Source organism: Mastomys coucha, unplaced genomic scaffold, assembly GCF_008632895.1.
Source record: "Mastomys coucha isolate ucsf_1 unplaced genomic scaffold, UCSF_Mcou_1 pScaffold14, whole genome shotgun sequence".
Classification (NCBI taxonomy): Eukaryota; Metazoa; Chordata; class Mammalia; order Rodentia; family Muridae; genus Mastomys; species Mastomys coucha.
Genome location: NW_022196896.1, coordinates 120,924,160 through 120,945,421, shown reverse-complemented (window position 1 = coordinate 120,945,421; position 21,262 = coordinate 120,924,160). Strand labels below are relative to the sequence as shown.

Here is a 21,262-nt window from a genome sequence, read left to right as displayed (position 1 = left end):
GACTTCATCTGGAGTACTGTCGACTTTTCACACACAGTAGGGCTGCCCGTTACCATGTGACATCATCTAGAGCATCGCTGACTTTTCACACACAGTAGGGCTACCCATTACCATGTGACATCATCTAGAGCATCGCTGACTTTTCACACACAGTAGGGCTGCCCGTTACCATATGACTTCATCTAGAGCCTCACTGACTTTTCATACACAGTATTTCCCAGGGCTGCCCGTTACCATGTGACTTCATCTGGAGCACTGCTCACTTTTCACACACAGTAGGACTGCCCGTTGCCATGTGACTTCATCTGGAGCATTGCTGCCATCTGATGTTTGCCTTCCAGAAGGCGATTTAGAAGGACTATTTACTTAAATCATTTTCCAGGCCTTTCAATAACTTACAAATCTATGTTTTCAGTCATAACGTCTCTATTCAGGAAAACACTTTAAAAGTAATTTTATGAGGTACCTTTCAACATTGTACAATTATGAGTCAAATGCTACTAGACACTGTCACAGGACAATTAGAGATGGTTGATAAGTCTATATGCCCTTTTTAATCTATTCTTTAAGCTTTCACACCTACATTTACTTTTCAGCATCCATAAATAACGTTCATTCTATCTCATTCTGTTGGAATAGTCAGTTCACATGCTGAATCTCAGGTCTAATGTTCTAATGTGCAACAGCGCACAGAAGTTTGTGTAAGCATTGGTGACTTTGAATCCGTTCTATAAACTTCATGCTAAAAAAATCCCTACTTTTGAATTAAAGCACACCTTAGTGTGGGTTTTAATTTAAAATATATTTGAATGTCTAAATTGTGACTAGAACCTGCCATCATTCTTTTCAGTATACAGTTAAATGTGCTTTGCAAGGAACTAAATGGCATGTCCTCACACAGTTGTAATGGGCACACAGGAAAAATTTAAACATTATAATATGTAACAGACTCTGAGGAACAGTGAAATTAAGCAGAAAATAAACTAATATACAAGGGACTATATTTATAGTAAAAACAGGCTGAATGGATGCTTGTAGTATCTCAAGATTCATTAAGCTAGCTTGTGTTTCGCCTGTCTTGTATTAATGGTGCTTAAACTGTCAACACTTTAGATCAAATATTTTTCTGATTATTATATATAATATGATGTATTATAATAGTATTAATTTATTATATGTTATAGTGTATAACACATAACCTATAATGTATACATACATATATAACATATAATACTGTATACATATTAACTTACTTAATTTGAATAAAAGTATAAGACCTAGGTATTGCTTCCATTTAAATTTGACACACACTATTAAAAAGATTATGAGCTGTCTTCAAGGAAACATGACTCAAAAGTAAAAGACTGGGTACTTGAACTCACTGACCCTGGGATCCACTCTCTCCTGAATCTTGGTACTTATCCTCTCTCAGGGCTTCTTCTTCATCACTAACAGTGATGTCCGTTTGAAATGTGGCTAGAGAACTTTCTGCAGGAGATGGTGATCAATACAGAAACCCACAGCTGGTCAATGTGCTCAGAAAAAAAAAAAGATGTGGAGTGTTCAGCCCTAAATGGGAAAACTATCACAGCCCTTCATCAGAAGGCTCAGGGACCATTGCATGAAGGGAGAAAGAATGATTCTCAAAACCCAAAGCGATGTATAACTACAAGAAAAGAGCTTCTTTTGCACACTACATGGCAGCTGCTCATATTAACTCTCAGTAGAGTTTACAACAAACCTAAGACCTGTGCAAATTCAAGCAAGATCAATGTTCAGTATTCAGAGGGGAAGTAGGCACAGGAGTCTCACTCCTAGGCAAGCAACTATTGGATTGCAGCTACTAGGTGATGGGGTGTCAGTGTACACAAAAGCACAGAACATAACAGAATATGCAATCAACTAGGGCATGAGAAAGTTTCCAAGTAACAGTATGAAGAAACTTCACTTGTAGCATTAGTAACAGCTCAAAATGCCTGGTTAGACAGGCGCCAGTTTCCCAGGCCTTAAGAGAGTGTAAATGTACTAGTGTGAGTAAATATGTGGGGATCAAAGGACAACTTCTGGTGTGATTTCTCATGTACTATGTCCCTCCTTTGAGACAGACTCTCTTGTAAATTTTGTTTTTATTTCCCCAGTTGAAGTGATGAGATAAGAGCCAGACCCAAGCTGTGGGAATACGTGCTTTGGGATAAGCCTAGAGAGTTTCCATCTCTGTTTTAACTATTCATAGGCTAAACATGGAAGCTGGAAACAAACACATCCACCCCGCAAAAAAAAAAAAAAAAAAAAAAAAAAAAAAAAAAATCTACCCTGATCTTGCATTCTCCCTGGTTCCTGAAATATAGGCACCAACCCAGCTACAAAATCTTTGACCTGCAATCTGGTTTGCCTGCAAAATGTATTAGTTCAATGATGGCACAGAACTTGTTGGGGTATCCAACCAATGTCTAATTTGACTTACCGCATACTCCATGAGACACAATCCCAGCCTGACACTGCTTGTGAAACCAAGAACCAAAGACTAAAGAGCCCAGAGATGTAGGGTGAAATTAAACTTTACTGATCTAAAAAAAAAAAATCAAAGTGTAACAATAAAATGACCCCTAATGATATTCTTCTATATCAGCATCTTAACCAGTCATCACCAGGGAGGCTTCCTCTGGCAGCAGATGAGAACAGATGTAGAGACCCACAACGAGACATTTCCTGAGAGATAGACTTAAGTATCTGGAGAAGAGCTGTTTGGGGGAGGAACTTGGGAGCAGGAGTAGAGAGGGTAACTACAACCAGGATACATTGCATGAGGAAAAGAAAACTACTTTTAATAAGAGAAAAAAATTGATTCTGACTTAAGGCCATTTATGAGGAGTCCATCCCACCATTACACAATATATTGGCCAACTATTCCTCATGCTCCCTTATATACTACAAAACATAGTGTTGCAGGAAGGATTAGGTGCTAATTTGCATGTTCTGCAACTTAGAATCTTGCAGTATTTTTACTCTCCACCTTCTGCCCAGCCCAGCTTTCTCAGCCGCAGGCTCCCAACACCACACAGATGGGTTGAGTCTAAGCACATCTGCCACTGTTGCTGGGATGTAAACACACTCAGCTGGAAGCAGATGCTCTCCAGGAAAGGTCACTACCATCAGAACTGCTCAGCTCTGGCTTCTGTGTTAGTTAATGCTTCATGCTTGGCCACAGGCCTTTGCATCCAAATGGTACTTGACTCTCACATCTAGAACAGTAACAGAATTGATGGAGGTTAATTCACCGGATTTCATCAGGCACGGGTATGTAGAAATATGAGTAAAGAGTGCCCCTCCCTGTAGGTTGAGGTCATTTTTTTCTATTGCTATGTTGTTTTAATAAACCTTTATGTTAACTTTAAGAACTCATTTATATATCTTTTCAAAAATATAAATCCCAGAAAGAAAGAAGAATAGAAAGAAAAATATCTACATTAGTAGTATAAATCAAGTTGTTTTTCAATCATAGTCTCAACATGCATAACTCTAATTTTTGTTTTTTTTCTAGACTATAAAAAAGCTAGGTATTTTTCCTGGCATAAATTTAAATTTGTTCTACATATTATGTTTACATATATTTCTTCACAGTTCATCAACTAGTTTTCAGTATATATATTTCGGTGTATATATTTCAGTATATACAGTATATATATATATATATATATATATATATATATATATATAAAATCTTGATATGGAATCTTGATTCCATATAAAAATGTAAAAAAATACTTCATCTATAAAATGATTATATTTATTCAGCATGTATATGATAATAAATCCATGAGACAGTCTTTTAAGCATTAGATATATCTTCTGACCAGTGACTACTTCTCTTTTAAGTCAAGCATTCATTAACTGTTGATTACATCAATAATAATGTAGTAATAGTTTTATATGTGAGGCTATGTTTTAGTTGTTATAATAACAAGGAACATAAAATGCTGATCGTCTATAGTTGATTTGACAGGACATGAAACAAAGAACCTTCAGAAGTGATCTAAGATTAATATAACAGGACCTGTCCTCTGAGGTTTGAGATACTGAGGACAGAAATCAAGATCTTAAAGACAGAACAGAAACAAAAACTACTGTGTAAGCACAGAGGAGAAGAAGCAGTTTCTCCCTTCATTGTTCTTCCATTATTATAAATGGTAGAGTTAAAAAAAAGAAAGAGCTATTAGTCTAGAGGACTAGAATTTCATCAAATCCTTCTTTATAAAAATTATAGATTTCATCCTCACATTACTTTTCTGAATTCATATTTGAATTTTATCTTTAAATAAAATAAAAGTCAAGGAGAGGGAGGGACTTGAGTGTGAGAGGGGAGGGAGAGTAAAAAGGAGGCAGGATCAGTTATGGGGGTGGAGGGGAGATTGGGGTAAGCTCAGAGGGCCAGAAGAGTGAATATAATATGGACCTTCTGGATGAGGGGATGAGGGGATGAGGGGAGCCTCTAGAAAGTCCCAGAGACCTGGGATGTGAGTGGCTCCCAGGACTCAATGGGGGTGACCTTAGCCTAAACGCCCAACAGTAGGGAGGGGGAACCTGAAGAGACCAACTTCTTTTCAGTAGATAAAGAAGGCTCCCAGTGGGGGGCTGGGCTTACCATTCCACCTTCAAGATTTTTGACCCAGAATTGTTCCTGTCTAAAAGTAATGCAGGGAAAAAAAAATAGAGCAGAAACTGAAGCAAAGGCCATCTAGAGAGCAGCCTAATTGGGGACCCATCCCATGAGCAGGCACCGAAACCCTGACACTATTACTGATACTATGTTGTGCTTACAGACAGGAACCTAGCTTGGCTGTCCTCTGAGATGTTCTACCAGCAGCTGACTGAGATAGGTGCAGAAACTTGCATCCAACCGTTGGACTGAGGTCAGGGACCTCAGAAAGAGATAGAGGAAGAATTGAAGGAGGTAACAACCCCATAGGATGCCCAATAGTGTCCACTAACCTAGAACTTTGGAAGCTACCAGAGACTAAGAGTGTACACAGCATTCAGGGCTGATCTGTGTAGCAGAGGACTGCCTTGTCTGGCCTCTATAGGAGAGGATGCAGTCCAATCCTGTAGAGACTTGATACCCTAGGGAAGGGGAATGTCAGGGGTGGGGTGGGGGGGAGCACCCTCTCAGAGGCAATGGGGAGGGGTAATGGGATGAAAAACTCTGAGAGGGGGGACTGGAAGCAATATTTAAACTGTAAATAAATAAAATAAATAATAAAATAGTTAAAAATAAGAAGAAGAATCAAAGTCCAATCTAAAATGAGGACTTACAATCAAAATAAATTAATATTTCTGAAATTATCCATTATACAAGTTTCAATTTGATCATTTTAGTATATGTGTTATCAACTTGAAGGAATATTACCGTGAAAGGAAATGTCTGGGTTCTAAGGAACAAATTTTACTAATTTTCTAGTCGTTTTACTGTGATTTTTAAAGTATTAATTGACTAAAGACCCATAACCTGAAAATCCACTCTCAGACTATAGAATAGGAGCAGGCTAATGTTAATTTTGCCTTTGGCAACCACATCTACTTTCTCCAATGTAGGATTCCCAATATATGTTTCTGAAATATGTTTCTAGAAGACTACTTGAATCTTTTTTCCTGTTTTCTATATGTATGCATTTAATATTCTTATCAGTTCTGAGTGTTTGTAAAGCTTAGTAAATTAAAGAACACCCAGAGTAAAATCAAATTATCTATCCAGATAAATATATAGTAACGAATGTCAAAAAACTCATATTTTTTAGGCTTCATTTAATACATAGCAGGAAAGGATTTTATAAGAGATTGTTTAGTTGACAAATATTATTTCGAATATGATGTGAGGAATCAGGCCAGCTATGACAGGATGTGAGATAAAGTACACATAAAGACATGTTGTAAATTGACTGATTCTATATGCTGGTATTCAATTTTTCTTGAATAATTGAGGGGGCTATGTGGTAAGATCTTGATTCAAGGAATAAAACAATTAACAAATTGTTCATCAGATACCGCCCTTCCCTGGTTATTCTTTAAAATAAATAAATAAATAAATCCCTAAATATTTCACTTGTTAGTCTGCAAATACACATTTTAAGAAATATCTTCTAGGGTTTTATTTTTTTATTTTTTTATGTTTGTTACCACAGTTTCTGAACCCCAGATGTTTCAGGGGAAAGGAAACATTGTTTGGGAGCTTGGATGGTAAATCCAAGGTATTTTTTTGAATTAGGATTGTTCTTTCTACCAAGTCTAATCCAATGACCAGTTTTATGATTTGGTACAAGCCTGCCAAATTACAGAAGACTAAAGATGGTCAGTCGAAAATCAGAATTCCATCACTTGTAGATTACCTCATCTGTCACTATTCATATTCTTATATTAGACCTCTGAGTTCTTCAAGAGTCTGAGCATTTACCAGGATGTTATTTGCTAGACTTTGACAGGCATAGTTGTGGATTAATATTTATCCCAGAAATTAATCACCAAGAGATATGAAATGAATCCTCTGAGTTTCAGACTTATTCTTCTTTCTATGCACTGTACACATAAACCAGCTCCTTGCTTTGTGAACATCAGTGTCAGCCACCTCTGCCAGAATGAGAACTCTGCTTCCTTGACTATTGACACAGTGTCGAGAGAAATCCCAGTTTAATGAAGCTGCAGTATTAGCTTTAACTTCAGAGAGATATTTATTGTGTACCCTGGAAGAAATCAGGGCATCTAATTTAATGGAGTTTGAATCATGGAGAGTAGAAACAAATTTCAAAAAAAAGAAGAATTATTTAATATTTAAAGTAACGAGAAGCTAGTTAATAGTGCTATTATGCCATGTTTGTAAGGATTGAAACCAGATATGGAGCTGTTCATTTAATGCTTACTTAAACTGAAAAGCACATCCTTGTAAACACGCATAGTGTTTTGACCATGGCCTGTCATTCTGCTGAGTCGTTAAGATTTCATGCTATTCTATTAATTAGGCTCTCACACTTTTTGCTGAGGAAGTACATAGTGAAAGAAATGTATCTCTCAGCAACACTAATGTACCCCTTGCCTCTTCTTAGTTTTTAAGAAACTGTCCATTTGTCTCAGAGAAAAAAATGAAATATAGGACCCTTTTCTAATGACCTGTAGATTTGTAAGTGCACTCAACCTACGTAGTGAGCCTAGCAGTTGCATTTTATCCACGTATAAAATTGATACTCAGAATTATGAATTCTCATAAGGTTAGATTATTGTCTCCTCCAATATGACTTGGTCTAATATAATCCCATGTCTCTCATTTCAACATGCCTCTAAAGTTGTTCAACCTATCTTGTTGTCATCCTGGGCGGCCTGGCATAGGTTACAGCCATTGGCACTTTGCCCAACCAACAATTATAGTAAAGAGCGAACCCACAGTGTTAGTTAGATCTATCAATAGTTCTAACCCTGCCAGTCTACAAAACGTGCCCATGGTCCCACTGAAAAGTCCACGAATAAAATAAGTGTCGTTATTATTAAGATCAAAGTAAGTTTAATAAGATCAAAGAAATTTTTGTCTTATTAAAAGAGGAATATTATTAGGAAAATAAAATTATCAGTGAAAAAATTTCTACTTGACCTTAGTAGACCCAGCAATAATGTGAGTAGCTGACAGTCAGATAACTTCAGAGAGAGAGAGAAAGTACAGTGAACGATGGAATGCTCGGAAAAGAACGAGTCAGTAGGAGGCCAACAGGGTGCAGCAGTAAGAGCAGAATGAAAAATATCAACAATGATGAGAGATGAAGTAAGGAAGTGGCAATTGGATGGAAAGATAGGGAGAAGGCTGGTATTAACCATCAGTCATGAAAACAATTAGGTTACAGTGGGAAACTGTTGCTTGCATCCTGGACAGCTCTTGGCCCGACCCTACCTCCCCTTGGGGGTTGGGGGTAGTTGGCACAGAGTCAATGACACAGACTCCAGGAGCAGGTGAGAAATGCTGCAGCAAGCTCATCTGAGCGCTGCAGCAAGATCCTTTAATACCCTCCACCCGTGCTCCCATTGGTCCCAAAAATGTATCTATTTTAAAAAACAATTCCTGATTGGCTGGCATTATTTGCACCAACAATCCTTGGTCTTTCAGGGAGTCCTCAATTATGTCCTCCTGCAGGAGCAGCTTCTGCAGATCCAAGGCCGCCAGCATTTACATAGAGGCGGCTCGCCGGCCGTTCGTGCTACAGGAAACCTACTTGTTTCTTCTCTCTCTCTCTCTCTCTCTCTCTCTCTCTCTCTCTCTCTCTCTCTCTCTCTCTCTCTCCCACCCTTCCTTCCTTTCTTCTTTTCTTCCTTCTTCCTTCCTTCCTTCCTTTCTTGTTAAGCAAAAAAACGCATTAACTAATATAAAATCATAATATATGCATATTAATGAGATTGGCCTCAATATTGTTTTAGATTGTGCCCAGTTGCAGTGATAAAACACTATAAATTAAGAAATTTTGAAATGAAAATGCTTCCGTCATCATATACTTTCAAGTAACAATTCATCGTCAAGGAAAAGTCAAGGGAGGACCTCAAGCATTATATGAAAGCAGAAGAGATAGAAATACACGGACTACTGGCTTGTATATTCCTTGAGTTATATTCATCTGCCTTTCCTGTACAGCGCAGGTTCACTCGCCAATAAATGGTACTGCCAAGAGACGACTGGGGTCTCCCATTTCAAATGCAAGTAAATAAAAAATATAATGCGCACATGCCTACAGGCCTGTATGACGGAGGCGATGACGGAGGCGATTCTTCAACCGAAGCGTCCTCTTTCCACATGTGCCGAATCGACAACCAAGATACAAATGTTGACACCAGACACTATTGCAGAAATTTGAAATCAACAAGACCTCTTGAAAACCATTGTACTCACTTAGTCAAGAGGTAATGTTGGCGTAGAAGTCAGTGCTGTTGACATTTGAGGAGAGATGTGGTTGGACAACAGAGGCAGGGTCATAGAACTTCCGAATCAAATTTATAGAAATTCTTATGTAATTTCTGAGAGGCATAGGAGTCGAGGACGATGCTTCAGCTTTGTACTGAGCACCTGGAAGAACGAAATTAAGATGGCACGTGGAGATATGAGTATGAAACTTAAGAGAAAGTTAGAACCACTTAATTGTCATGGTAGAGGATAGGTACTGTTGTCAGTGATATACAGTTTGCCTCACCTTATTAAATATCAAGACCTATGGATTTATAATAATGACATCAGAATCAATATAAGATAATTAAAATACATTCCACATGTTTTGAGCTCTTATATATATATATATATATATATATATATATATTAAATTAGATGTTTTCTTTATTTACAATATCTCCTTTCCCAGGTTCCCCTCCAAAAGAAAAAAGAAAAAGAAAATAAAATAAGAAAAAAAATTAAAAATAAATAAATAAATAAAACAATCCCCTGTTTCCTCCCCCTCCCCTTGCTCACCACCCACCCTCTCCCACTTCCTGGCCCTGGCATTCCCCTACACTGCAGCATAGAGTCTTCACAGGGCCAAGGGTCTCTCCTCCCAGTGATGTCTGACTTGGCCATCCTCTGCTATACACATACTGCTGGAGCCATAAATCTCCCCATGTGTACTCTCTGGTTGGAGTTTTAGTCCCTGGGAGCTCTGAGAGTACTAGTTAGTTCATATAGTTGTTCGTGCTAAGGGGCTGCAAACCCTTCAGCTCCTTGGGTCCTTTCCCTAGCTCCTTCATTGGGGAACCTGTACTCAGTCCAATGGATGGCTGTGAGCCTCTACTTCTGTATTAGTCGGGTACTGTCAGAGCCGCTCCGGAGACAGCTATATATTTGTATGCGATTACTGAGAACTCCATTAGTGTGTGGTATTTCTTTCTTTTTACTCATTCCAATTCCTTTTACAGTTCACTGGTATCATTGTCTAATAAAACTAACACCTCTATTGTAGTGTCTATTTCAAGAGAATCTAGATGTTGGTAGGTGATGAAGAAAGATGAGAAATAGGGAATGCCAGGGCCAGGAACTGGGAGAGGGTGGGGTGGTGAGCAGGGGGAGTGGGGAGGGAATAGTTTTAGTTGTTTTTTTTTCTTTTTCTTTTTTCTTTTGGAGGGGAACCTGGGAAAAAAGATATTGTAAATAAAGAAAACATCTAATAAAAATAAAATAAAATGTTTTTTGCAGGAAAGATGATCTATTTCATTGCTCTTCATAAGTAGAGCACAAATATCTCTAGATAGAAACAGGAATTGAGTTAAAAGATCTCATCCACAGGCCCCTCTGATGGCCTATCCAAATCCATCATGAGGCCTAGTTCTGTACTAATTCTCCAAGGTCTAGTCTGATGCTTCTGCCTGACCCTGCTGTCCACACTAGAACTCAACTCACTAGGCCTAGCACGGGTCCCTTTGCCTAGTTTGGTCACCCTTTCCTGTCCCGCAAGGGACTTCTAGGCTTCCCCCAGAATTCCTCCTGCCAGATCAACAAACCCCTACTGCCACAGGCCAGCCGATCTGGGCCTCCCTCAACCCGAAGGAGAAACGGGGGTCCTAGTCAGGTTGACAAGACATAGGCGAAGAAATGATGGCAGAGACGACACATGAAGTACAGTATCTGAAGGTATTTCTTAAAAATGGCATCAGACTTTTACAGTCATTGCAAAAGAGAGATGGTAAATCTGGCAGCTCAGCAGTTAAGGTACATCTGAGGCTATCTAAAACACACTGGGTCTAAAGCAGCAGCTATCTCCTCTAGAACTGGTGCTGCATCCCCCGGGCCCAAGTGCTCTGGGCCCCAGGGGGAATGCAGATTGCATGAATCTGAGTCCTAGCCCATCTAAGTTCTAGTCTTAGTCTGAGCGCCAAAGCAAGTGCAGCGCGAGTCCCTCTGCGAGTCCTTCCGCGAGTCCCAGTCCTAGTATACGAAGTGAAAAGCAGGCTTAAGTAGCATACAACAAGCAGGGCAGATGACAAGAGTCACGTAGGCAGGTGACACATTAAGGTCAGTGATCTTACTGACCAAGATCACGTATCTAGTTGTGAAGCAGGCGGAAGAGCAATGGTGCCCCTCCCTGCTGGGGCTAATTTAGTATTCCTATACTAACTCTCTGGTTCTTGCTGGAGGCAATGACTAGGAGGTTTTAATCTAACACTTCTAGCTAATGTCTGGGTGGAAGCCCTTCATTACTTTCTAGTATGTAAAACATTTTTAACTATTGTGAGCTATCTATTGCTCTAAGGAATGTGCTTGACCTCTGTTGCTAGCTGTGGCAAGGCAGATACTTTGAGAGAAATTGCAAGTTATGGACAGCTTGGTGTTAAACTAGGATAGGTTAGAAACATTGTGTTGACCAGGGAAACAATGTCCAATCTTAGCCATTTACGAGTCATTTCTTGGAGCACCTTTATGCCTAAACATGAGGCCGTGTTGACGATTGGAAAGACTAATCTGGAACACGTCTGAGTTAGGAGATACCAGTGACTGTCTGAATATCCAGGAGGCACAGAACTCCTTTTGGATTCTTATTGCCTCTTATCCTTAATCAGGATTTTACCCCCAATATTTTGGATGTGACTGGAGTAGAAGAGTGTGCATAGCACCCTACCACCCAATATCCAACCTCTCCATCCACCCAAATCCTATCTATCCTTCAAGGTCAAGCCAGGTAAGTCTGCCTAAGACCCTGTCCACTCACCTCCTTCCTCAATGAGCCAAATCTAAGCTCAGTCTCTTATCCAGTGCCTAGACCTAGTCTGGCCACCCTTGTCTGCCTAGAATCAACCTCTAGGCTTCTACCAGGATGTATACAGTCTGTACCCAGAAGGCAGCCTTCTGACACACACAAACTCACCACAAAGCCAGATCTACTCCCACTCTCCAGGCTTGGACAAGGACATACATCCTGAATAGCACCACAGTCTCTTCTATCCAACTGGTTTCATCTCTTTATGTCATTCACAACCTCAAGTCTCAACTTCTCTACATACCCTATCTCCTGTCCCAACCTGCTCAACCCATATCAGACTTAGTACTAACAAAAGAAGCCCTCATGCCAACATTTCCTGATGAAAATACAAATAATATTAACCATCAAGCTATTATCTCCTCCCCAAAACATGCTAATGAAATATCTGCCAGTGGGAATGAACTAAACAACATTCTGAGACAGGCAATTTAAAAGAACAATCATAAACTTCCGAAAAGAAATTAAGGAGTTTAAAGAGAACACAAAGAAACAGCTCAATGATATTAAAGAGAAAGAATTTAAAGAGTATAAATGTCTGAGTGATGGCCAACAGCATATATATATATATATATATATATATATATATATATATATATACAGCATATATATATATACACACATACACACATATATAAGTATGTGTGTATAGGTAGGATTTTCATCCTTTTAAGTATATATATATATGCTTATATATTCAATTTATATATATATATAAATTTTTATATATAAAAATTATATATAAAAATTATATATATATATATATATATATATATATATATATATATATAAATTGAAATGAAAATTTCTCATCCAGGTTAACAGTACCTCTCCAGGAGACAAACCATCTACCAAGATCCAAAAAACATGGGAAGCCATCTTTAGAGTTATTTTGTCAAAACTGTTCAAGCGACTACTAAGATATCCAACCATTGTTATTGCCCTTAGTTACCATCCTGAGTGATAGGGGAGGTAAGGTTCTATTGCTAAAGGCACCATGGACTTCAGGCACAGGAACAAGAGGTGACTGATATAGAACAAACATAAATTCTTCCTTCCTGAAGACTATCTTTCATGCTACCAGAAGACACAATGCGAAGTTCCAAAAAAGAGGAAGCAACCAACGGTCCTACAGAGGTATGAAGCCTATCAATCATCACAACAAACAGCAGGGTACATTAGTTCTAAGAGTATAGTGCTGCATGTATTCCTTAGTGGTAACCAATGGCACTCTAATTGAATAGAAGACCTACACAAAAGGAAGGTAACTATTCCTGGAACTGAAACCCTAGCAAACTATTCAGAATAGTGAAGTTAATAGATCATGTAGGGGAACCTACTACTGTCACTTTATAAATCCCTCATTACATTCTAAATATTTATACTGATACCCAGAGATAAGTGTAGTCCTTGTCCCTCATCAGGAAAACTTCTCATTGCACCAGATGGGGACCATCAAAAAAAAAAAAATCACAGCCAATCAAAATGCAGAGCTGTGGACCCCAATTCTAATAGATATATCTACAAAACACATCTTGTACCTAAGGCTTGAGGATAATTCTTCAAGATGGGGTAGAAATATTGGAAGAGCCTAAGAATTGGGGTGTTTTCTTTGAGATACTATCTCCTGTTACTACCAGAAAGTACTCCCATAAAGTCTCAACAATATGAATGCCTAGCCTGAGTTGAACAAAGAAAACAACATGAATCATACTGACGTAGATTGAAGAAAGCCCTCAAAGCTTCAATTCTCCACAAAGAGACATGGGCCACTAAGGAAATTCAAGAGTGGGAGAAGTAGTCATCCTCAGGGGACAGCACACCAATTTGCTCTCTGTGGCAAATAGACAGCTCTGAAAATATACATACAAGTACTAATAAATAAAATGAACTGTGTGTGTGTGTGTGTATGTGTGTGTGTGTGTGTGTGTGTGTGTGTGTGTAACAAGAATCAATGAAAAAAGAAAGGTCACCAATTTGCAGTCAAATGCTCAATCACTCAGCTATAATCTCAACACCATGGATTTGAAAAAGAATAGGGGAGTTATATGATAGGGTTTGGAGATAAAAAGTGGAGGCAGAACTGCTGTAATTACCTTCCAATGTCAAAAGCAAGAAGGTAGCACCATCATCCCCCATGGATAGCTGGCTGGATTTAGATGGTACGCGTTGACAAGTACAGAGGAAATAGTTATGAGGATCTCAAAGGTCACGGTTAAGTAAAGTAAATGGTGGATTTAGAAAATTAATTAAAATGTACTGCTAGCTCACCCGTGACAAACATTAGTGTACTCACACAGTTCACATCTTCTATTTCTTTACTCAGAAGGCAAGGAAACATGTGGATCAGGCTAATTCGTTCCTAGCCCAAAGAGCATGGTAGAACAATCGCTTATAAAAGCAAAACTTTCTAACAAGGAGATCGCTTCATCAAATCACTGAAGGGAAAAAAATCGGTATCAATACATAAGGAAATATCTTCCCAAATGTTTCTGAATTTTTCTGGAGTACATTCATGTTAGTTGATTGCAGCACATTTTCAGGACTGCATATGCCTTCTGTGTTCATTTGTGGGAACTTTCAAGGTACATAACCAGAACATGTATAAGTAAGGGATAGGGGGAAAGCCACAGGTCTGACGTGAATTCGTCTTTCTCATGCATTTGCTACAAAATCTGTTTTTTTAAAAAAATTCTTTCCTGTTGTGTTAATTGCCTATCTGCTTATGGTAAAAACAGCCCAGAAAAGGCTACCTATAGAAATAAGGATTGATTTGGGATTATAGTTCTATCAAACAGTTCATAATGACAAAAATGAGATTGCTTCAGGCAGCCAGAGAAGAAAGTTCATTGACTAGATATGAAAATATAAAAAGTTAGATGCCCAAATTCCACAGAATGAAGCAATATTGCCATGTAACTAAAACACTCTAGAATTTAGAGCCCTTCATTTTACTTGTGAATTTATAACATGTTTATATTTTTTCAATTACATGTGGCTTATGCTGCATGATTTTTAGCAAGATTAAAAGTTGTTTCATGACTCATCATATGCTGTTGGATATTCCTCTAATCATTTTGCTTGTGGGTGCTATTCTTACAAATACTTATATTTTTGAATTTTTATTTGGTATTCTAGTCCATGAACAAACATTTTCAAAGTATATTTCTGTTGAAATGCTCAGACTGAAAAAAAAGTTCTTCTCTGGTGACATCCTCTTAATGGTTTCTCAGATGCAACACCAGTCTCTCTGCGTGTGTCAAAATGCGCTCCCTATGAACACCTGCATATCTCAAATAAAAAGTTCTGTTAATTATAGGTTGGTTCTCTAGGTAAGCATTTTTCCTCACTGCAAGCATTTAAATCTATTTGCTCCAAAGGAAACAGGCTATCTTAAGGAGAAAATACATGCAGGTGACAAGAACCCTGACTGTATTAAATGATAGCTATTATAGATCTAAATGTAGTTTTATGATACTCTATGCCCATCACTTTTCAGAAACTTCTTTTGGTCTCTTTGTGTTTCTTGGTGCTTAAACTTTATGGGCTATGAGGTAATAACTACTTTTTGTGGCCTATGAGTATATAACTGAGAACCTTGCAACAAAATACAGATTAACAAGGGAAAATGCGCAAGTAAGTTTCATATATGTGGCATATAACATAGATGATGACTTAGAGAAAATAAGACATGATGACTCAGAGAAATAGAGAAAAACTAATTTCATGTATATATTTGGTAACCAGTGTTCAATCATGGGATAGCCTTGACAAGTAAGCATGAAGAGCCCAGGAGAAACTTAGGCTAGACCAGTCTTTTATTTTTTTTCAGATAATTTTTGTCATAAATTTTTAAAGATAAGATGTTTCTTCCTCTTGGTAATAGAAGAAGTACCTTCTGAATGAGGATCTCATGGCCTATTCCCTGAGAGACTAGAACATATGGCCTTATAGTTTTATGTTCTGCCTCAGGAGGAAGGGGCAACGGAACTTCTTGCTTCTGATATTTTCTCGTTACTCCATGATAACGGGCCCCAAACTTTATCACACCTGGCCCTAATTCACTATTTTAAGATCTTGAGTGTGGTACAGTTTTTCTGTTGCTTTTGGTTAATCTCTTTAAGTTAAAACACACTTCCAGATACCTACTCACAGCACATTATCTGAACAACAAATAATGTCAATTGTGCCTTAATTCCAGTATCAGAATTTTTCCTCTCCCATCATGCTGCCCAAACTTGACTTTTATCAGTGATTTTTCTATCGGCTTTATAACTCTGTGGATAGTTTAGAGATATAAACTGCATTTTATAAGTTCAAATATTTTGTGACTAAAATGATAGCTATAAAATCATGTACAATAAAGTGAATGCTTGATACTTTTAGGCAAGTGAAATATTAATTTTTTTTTACTCATCAACTCCAAAACACACATATTTTAGCAATTATTCATCTCTGAAATGAGAGCACTACTTACTTATCAAAAAATGATAGAAGCTCTTGAATGACAGTGAATATTTGAAGTTTGAATTATATGGTGCCTATTTAACATTTCATAACAACGTGAAAATGTGTAAATATTACTCACGAAGTAGTATTGGTCAAACTGTATCTACCCCAATCTATATTTCCAAGCCAGATGAGCTGACTGTTTCATTCAGTGTATCTCTCAATAGTACCAGCTTTCACAACCAACATTTAATCAATGTTATACAAATAACTAGATTATCTGCAAATATAACCAGGAAATCTTGGATCTTGAGACAGGAAATCAAGTCAGCTCTAACAAGACCGATTGCAAAATTTCTGGAGCAGTTATCAGTAAATATTATTTTGTCTCACATTTCTTTCAAAGCTGGAAATACTACTCTGTAGTAAAATAATTGAAATGGTCTTTATAATTTGTTTACTCATTTAAGGCCTCAATTATTAAATACCATAAATAATTGTTCTGAATAATGGGACAAATGATATTCAAGTGGCTTTGAAAGAAACACAATATTTCACATTGCATTTTACATTAAACTAGTTTAATTTTTACTGTACATTCGTGCATGTGTTTGTATGCATGTGGAATTATAACAGCCTGCATAAGACTTGGAACATATCATTGCATTTGAAATCACTATTGTGGACTTCATTTGAAGCAAAATTCTGCTTTTGGCAGCAATGGGACATGTGGAGTGGTCTTAAAATCCACATTCCTGGAACTTAGTGAGCAGAAAGGACTTAGCTACTTGTTCCGAATTCTTACTCTCAATGGTCTGTTTTATCCCTTGGTCTGCAGATTTTCCTGAAAAGTAATGAATATGCCAGGTGATCATCTAGAGACATGACTCTGAGATAAAGGCCTGCTGACATGGCACAGGGCTTCACACTCTGATGTCAACTGTGTTTCTTATCAGCCTTCTGCACACATCAGCCGAGTGAGACATTTTTCAGAATGAAAAACCACATCTAGGCGTTTCAGAATAATTTACACCTCAACAACAGAGCTTCTACTCCATTGTCTTCTTATCTGCTGCTTGTATATTGACAATATAGAGAGCATAGTGACAAAATCCAGCTAGATTCTTCTTCACTGCTCAAGAAGTTAGCTGAAGTTCCAGGATGTGCCCTCGCTTTGAAAGGTAAATCTCTCCAATGAGCTACGTTGACATTATGTGAAATCTATAGGTTCATGGATTGGTCTATTTCTCAAGTCACTTAAACACAGCATCCATCCTAAACAAAACCAAGCAAATTCTGTGGCACTCTGAGCCACTCATATGCTTGCTTTCTTTCATTATGCTGTAACACCATGGCTTCTAAGAAGTTCTGACTCATCAGTCATGGTTCTGTCATAGGGCCTTTGGATTTCTACTCCCTTCTTTAGCATCACTCATGAAGGTTTCCACAGCTCACATCTGTTTCATCTGTATCAGTACACCTTACCATCTGTACTACACTGAAGTTAGACCACCACACTTTCATTTTATCTCACTCTCCTTTAACACCCAGTACTATAACTGCATGAATAATGGTTTACTCATGTCTAGTTCCACTAGAGGAGGAAGAGCTCTGGTTTTTTCATTAAACTACCCACTGAATTTGAGTTATCTATTGCACATCATAAGCACCAAAATATAAAGTTTCTGAGGGAAAAACAAATAAAAAAGATTCATGATTACCATAATATTCAAGCCCTTAATTTTGGTTATGGACAAATTCGCTGAAATGGTAATTAGACACCATACATCTAACTCAGAAAACCCTCTATGCATGACTAGAATTTGTTAATTTTATTCATCGGAATTTACTGCAACATTGAATGTTCACTTAAGAAGTTTGTAAAATTTTCAGTTAAAACTCATTCTTCTCATTTCATAAATTTCTTGCATGATCAAAGCCATAAAGTAATTTTTAGGAATAATTGAATTATTCATCCACATGTTGATGCTTTTATGCAGGATTATGAAATGTTTCCTCTGTAACCAATATTCTCAACATTCTTATGGTGCCAAAAAGTTGGTTTGGCTTATCATAAAAAACTCTTTAAAGAAATAGCAATCTGCCACAAGCTTTCTGGTTTTTGCAAAGTTTTAGATTATCGTTATACAAATAAGTCAAAATAACATGTATTCATCTCTATTTTCTCTTTTTTCCTAATGCTACACATATAAGATGTACAAGTGATGCGTTTTTAGGTACAAAGGTGAATTCAATTTGATCTGAATAATAATATTCTGCAGATGTACAAGTACTGTTGAACATGTTTTTGAGATACGAGAGAAAAAGGACAGAGGTAAAAGGGGCCAACATTATAGGATTGGTGCTATCTAGTTCCCTGGGGCAAGATTGATCTTCATCATCAGGATATCAAATTTCATAACATTTTTTGCACACAACTACTTAACAAAGAACAACCAAGAGCATCCAACTGACAACCAACAACCCACCATGCCTCTCAGGGCCCTCGCACTTATATATCCTCTGCGAAGTACATAGAATTTCAAAAATCATACAATCTTAGGAACTACCTTCCCGTGACAAAACCACACCCCTGGTAGAACACAAAGCAAGTCATAGTCAGCTGCTGTGGACAATCTGAAGCAGTCCCTTATTCCACACCTGGGATTAAAAAAAAAAAATTGCATAATATTTCCGTGTTTTTCAAAAAAAAACAAACTTTTTTTCACTAAAAATACCTGCTCATGACATTACCAAATTTAACTTAGCCTGACATCTTTGAAAGACAGAATGTATTACTACTAAATTCATCTTATAGACAATGCTTAAGGAAATTCTGCAAAAAGAAACAAAATGAATGGATGAAAGCACTTGGGAATATGATATTTATTACTGAGCATGCCCTCAAACCCAGGATACCCTATTATTCATTCACCTATGTTCTGTACTTCAATCTCTATATATGGCACACAATAGTTGTGAAGATGTATGTTTACCCAATATGATGGCAAAATGTCAAAAAGTAAAAATCATCATAGCTATAATAAATTATTAAAAATATATAATATGATATGGGGAGTCCAAAAGACTTGAACATTTATAAACAACCAAGTCAAGTTGTTATAATTTAAGTCTCAAAAGTTTTGAAATTTTTCAAATGAAATTCATGATTTCTGTAAAGTAAATGATGACAGTTGATACTTATAAAGAGCAATGAATAAAACAGCACTACAGGAAGTAAAGTAACTATGAAGACAAATAAAGGAAGAATAAAAGCTATGTAAAACAGTCCGAAAGCAATTGACTAATATGTCTTTATAAACAACTCTATTAAGTGAAAACTCACAGCTCCTGTGAGGGCAGCAGGCTAAGGAGATGTTATGAATCTGCCATTTCCACAGGAGCTGACATTTTGGGCAGCTCCTGTGGTACATTTTACTGTGTTGGCTGTAGGCTGGGGAGTGAAGGAGGGAACTGCTGTCCCTTTGATGGCTTTTGTGACCCACTGGCTTTTGAGGTATGCTGCTCAGAGTCTACACTGAATAATGGTATCTTAATTGTCTGCCTCACAAACCTGGGAGGGTCAGGGGAAGAACTTAAACTGACAGTTAACAGAAGGAAGGAAATAAGCAGATGAGAACATACATAAATCAATTTAAAATGACAAGTTATTTTTAAATCAATAGAGTACAGTTTGAAAATTAAGAAAATCAACAATTTTGGCAGTGTAAAATTAAGAAGATTGACATAGTATAAATATTTCTAATTGTAAATGACAGTGTAGACATTATCGCAGATATTTTGAGGTAAAGGGGTCCTTAAATGACTACATAATATTATATACTGACAAATTTGATAAGCCCCACCTCTACTACAAAATAAAATTGAGATCACCTTACACTATGTGAGACTCTATCTCACAAAAATTAAAATAATAGACAAAACAAAACTACAGCTACAAAAACAGAAAAAAAACACAAATGAACAAAATGCTACATAGCTTTTCTGGGAAAACAAAGTTCTATTTATCCGTAAAAGAGATCTCACCCAACAAACCAAAGAGAAGGTGCTGTTCAACTTCAGCTGCCGTTCTGTATGGTCATGTGGAAGAGACAGAGACACAAAATTACTGCCCTTGGAACAGAGCTAGCAGGACGTGGGCCTCCAGGAGTGCTGATGATTGATAGGCATAAGGCTTATTTGTATAATAATGTACATTTTTACTTTATATTCCTCCTCCGGGAGATATTCTCCCTGCCAAGGTTAATGACTCCATAATAGTTAGAAACTGCACAACTCTGTAGGCAAGGGTGTGTCTCATGTCCTCAGCAAAAATGGTAAATCTTCTGACCTTTAGGACAGCCCTTAAGGCTGTGAGAAAGAACTCTGAAAACATGAGTTCCAGAATGTATAATTTCTCTACTATGCAAAATATAAGGATGCAATATAAGTTATATGAGGGGCTCCATGGACCTAAAAGAACAGAGGCTGGTGCACTATAAGCCAGCTTATCAGAAAGTAAAGAAATAAAGAGATTTGAGGAGTTGTGATCACAGGTCAAGATTGCCCCCACATCCCCACTAAGTTTATTATTCGTATCTATGTAGGCAGGCAGATCTCTGAATTCATTTGCTATGCTTAAAAAAACATACTTGCTGACTCTAAGAATCAAGGAGCTAAGGTCATAAGTTGAGTCTTGGGATTATCAAAATGGGGAACTGGGGTATAGGACTGAACTGATTCGTATGGGTCTTTGGTCTGCAACAGATTTACCCAGAGAGAACTGCTTGGAGAGTGTCCACAGCTCTTTTAGAATTCTTCTAGCAGGATTTCTGACTTTGCTCAGAAAACCCAAGAATTTTGTCTAGCAGGTTTTCTCACCTAGGATGGATTTCACTTAGGGTGCCTCAATCCCATCCCCCTGCCTTGTATAAGAAGATTTGGTAAGCAAAAAATGGGTCAAGCAAATTAAAAAGGCAGCGAAAGGTATATTAAGGTGTTGAAACAAGTAATTAAGAAAGCTGTCAAGATGCACAATCATTTGCAACATTTCTTTG

General features: G+C 37.5%; 1 long non-coding RNA gene and 1 other non-coding gene across 2 annotated transcripts; one reads left to right on the top strand and one right to left on the bottom strand.

Annotated features, from left to right (window-relative positions):
- Positions 1-9,007: 9,007 nt before the first annotated feature.
- On the bottom strand, positions 9,008-19,644 carry LOC116088818. Its single transcript, XR_004118025.1, has 2 exons — positions 19,552-19,644; positions 9,008-9,085 (listed from the first exon to the last, which is right to left on the bottom strand). It is a non-coding gene; the product is annotated as an uncharacterized LOC116088818 (long non-coding RNA).
- Positions 19,645-20,997: 1,353 nt separating this feature from the next.
- On the top strand, positions 20,998-21,060 carry LOC116089568. The gene has a single exon (XR_004118359.1). It is a non-coding gene; the product is annotated as a U7 small nuclear RNA (small nuclear RNA).
- The last annotated feature ends 202 nt before the right edge of the window (positions 21,061-21,262 follow it).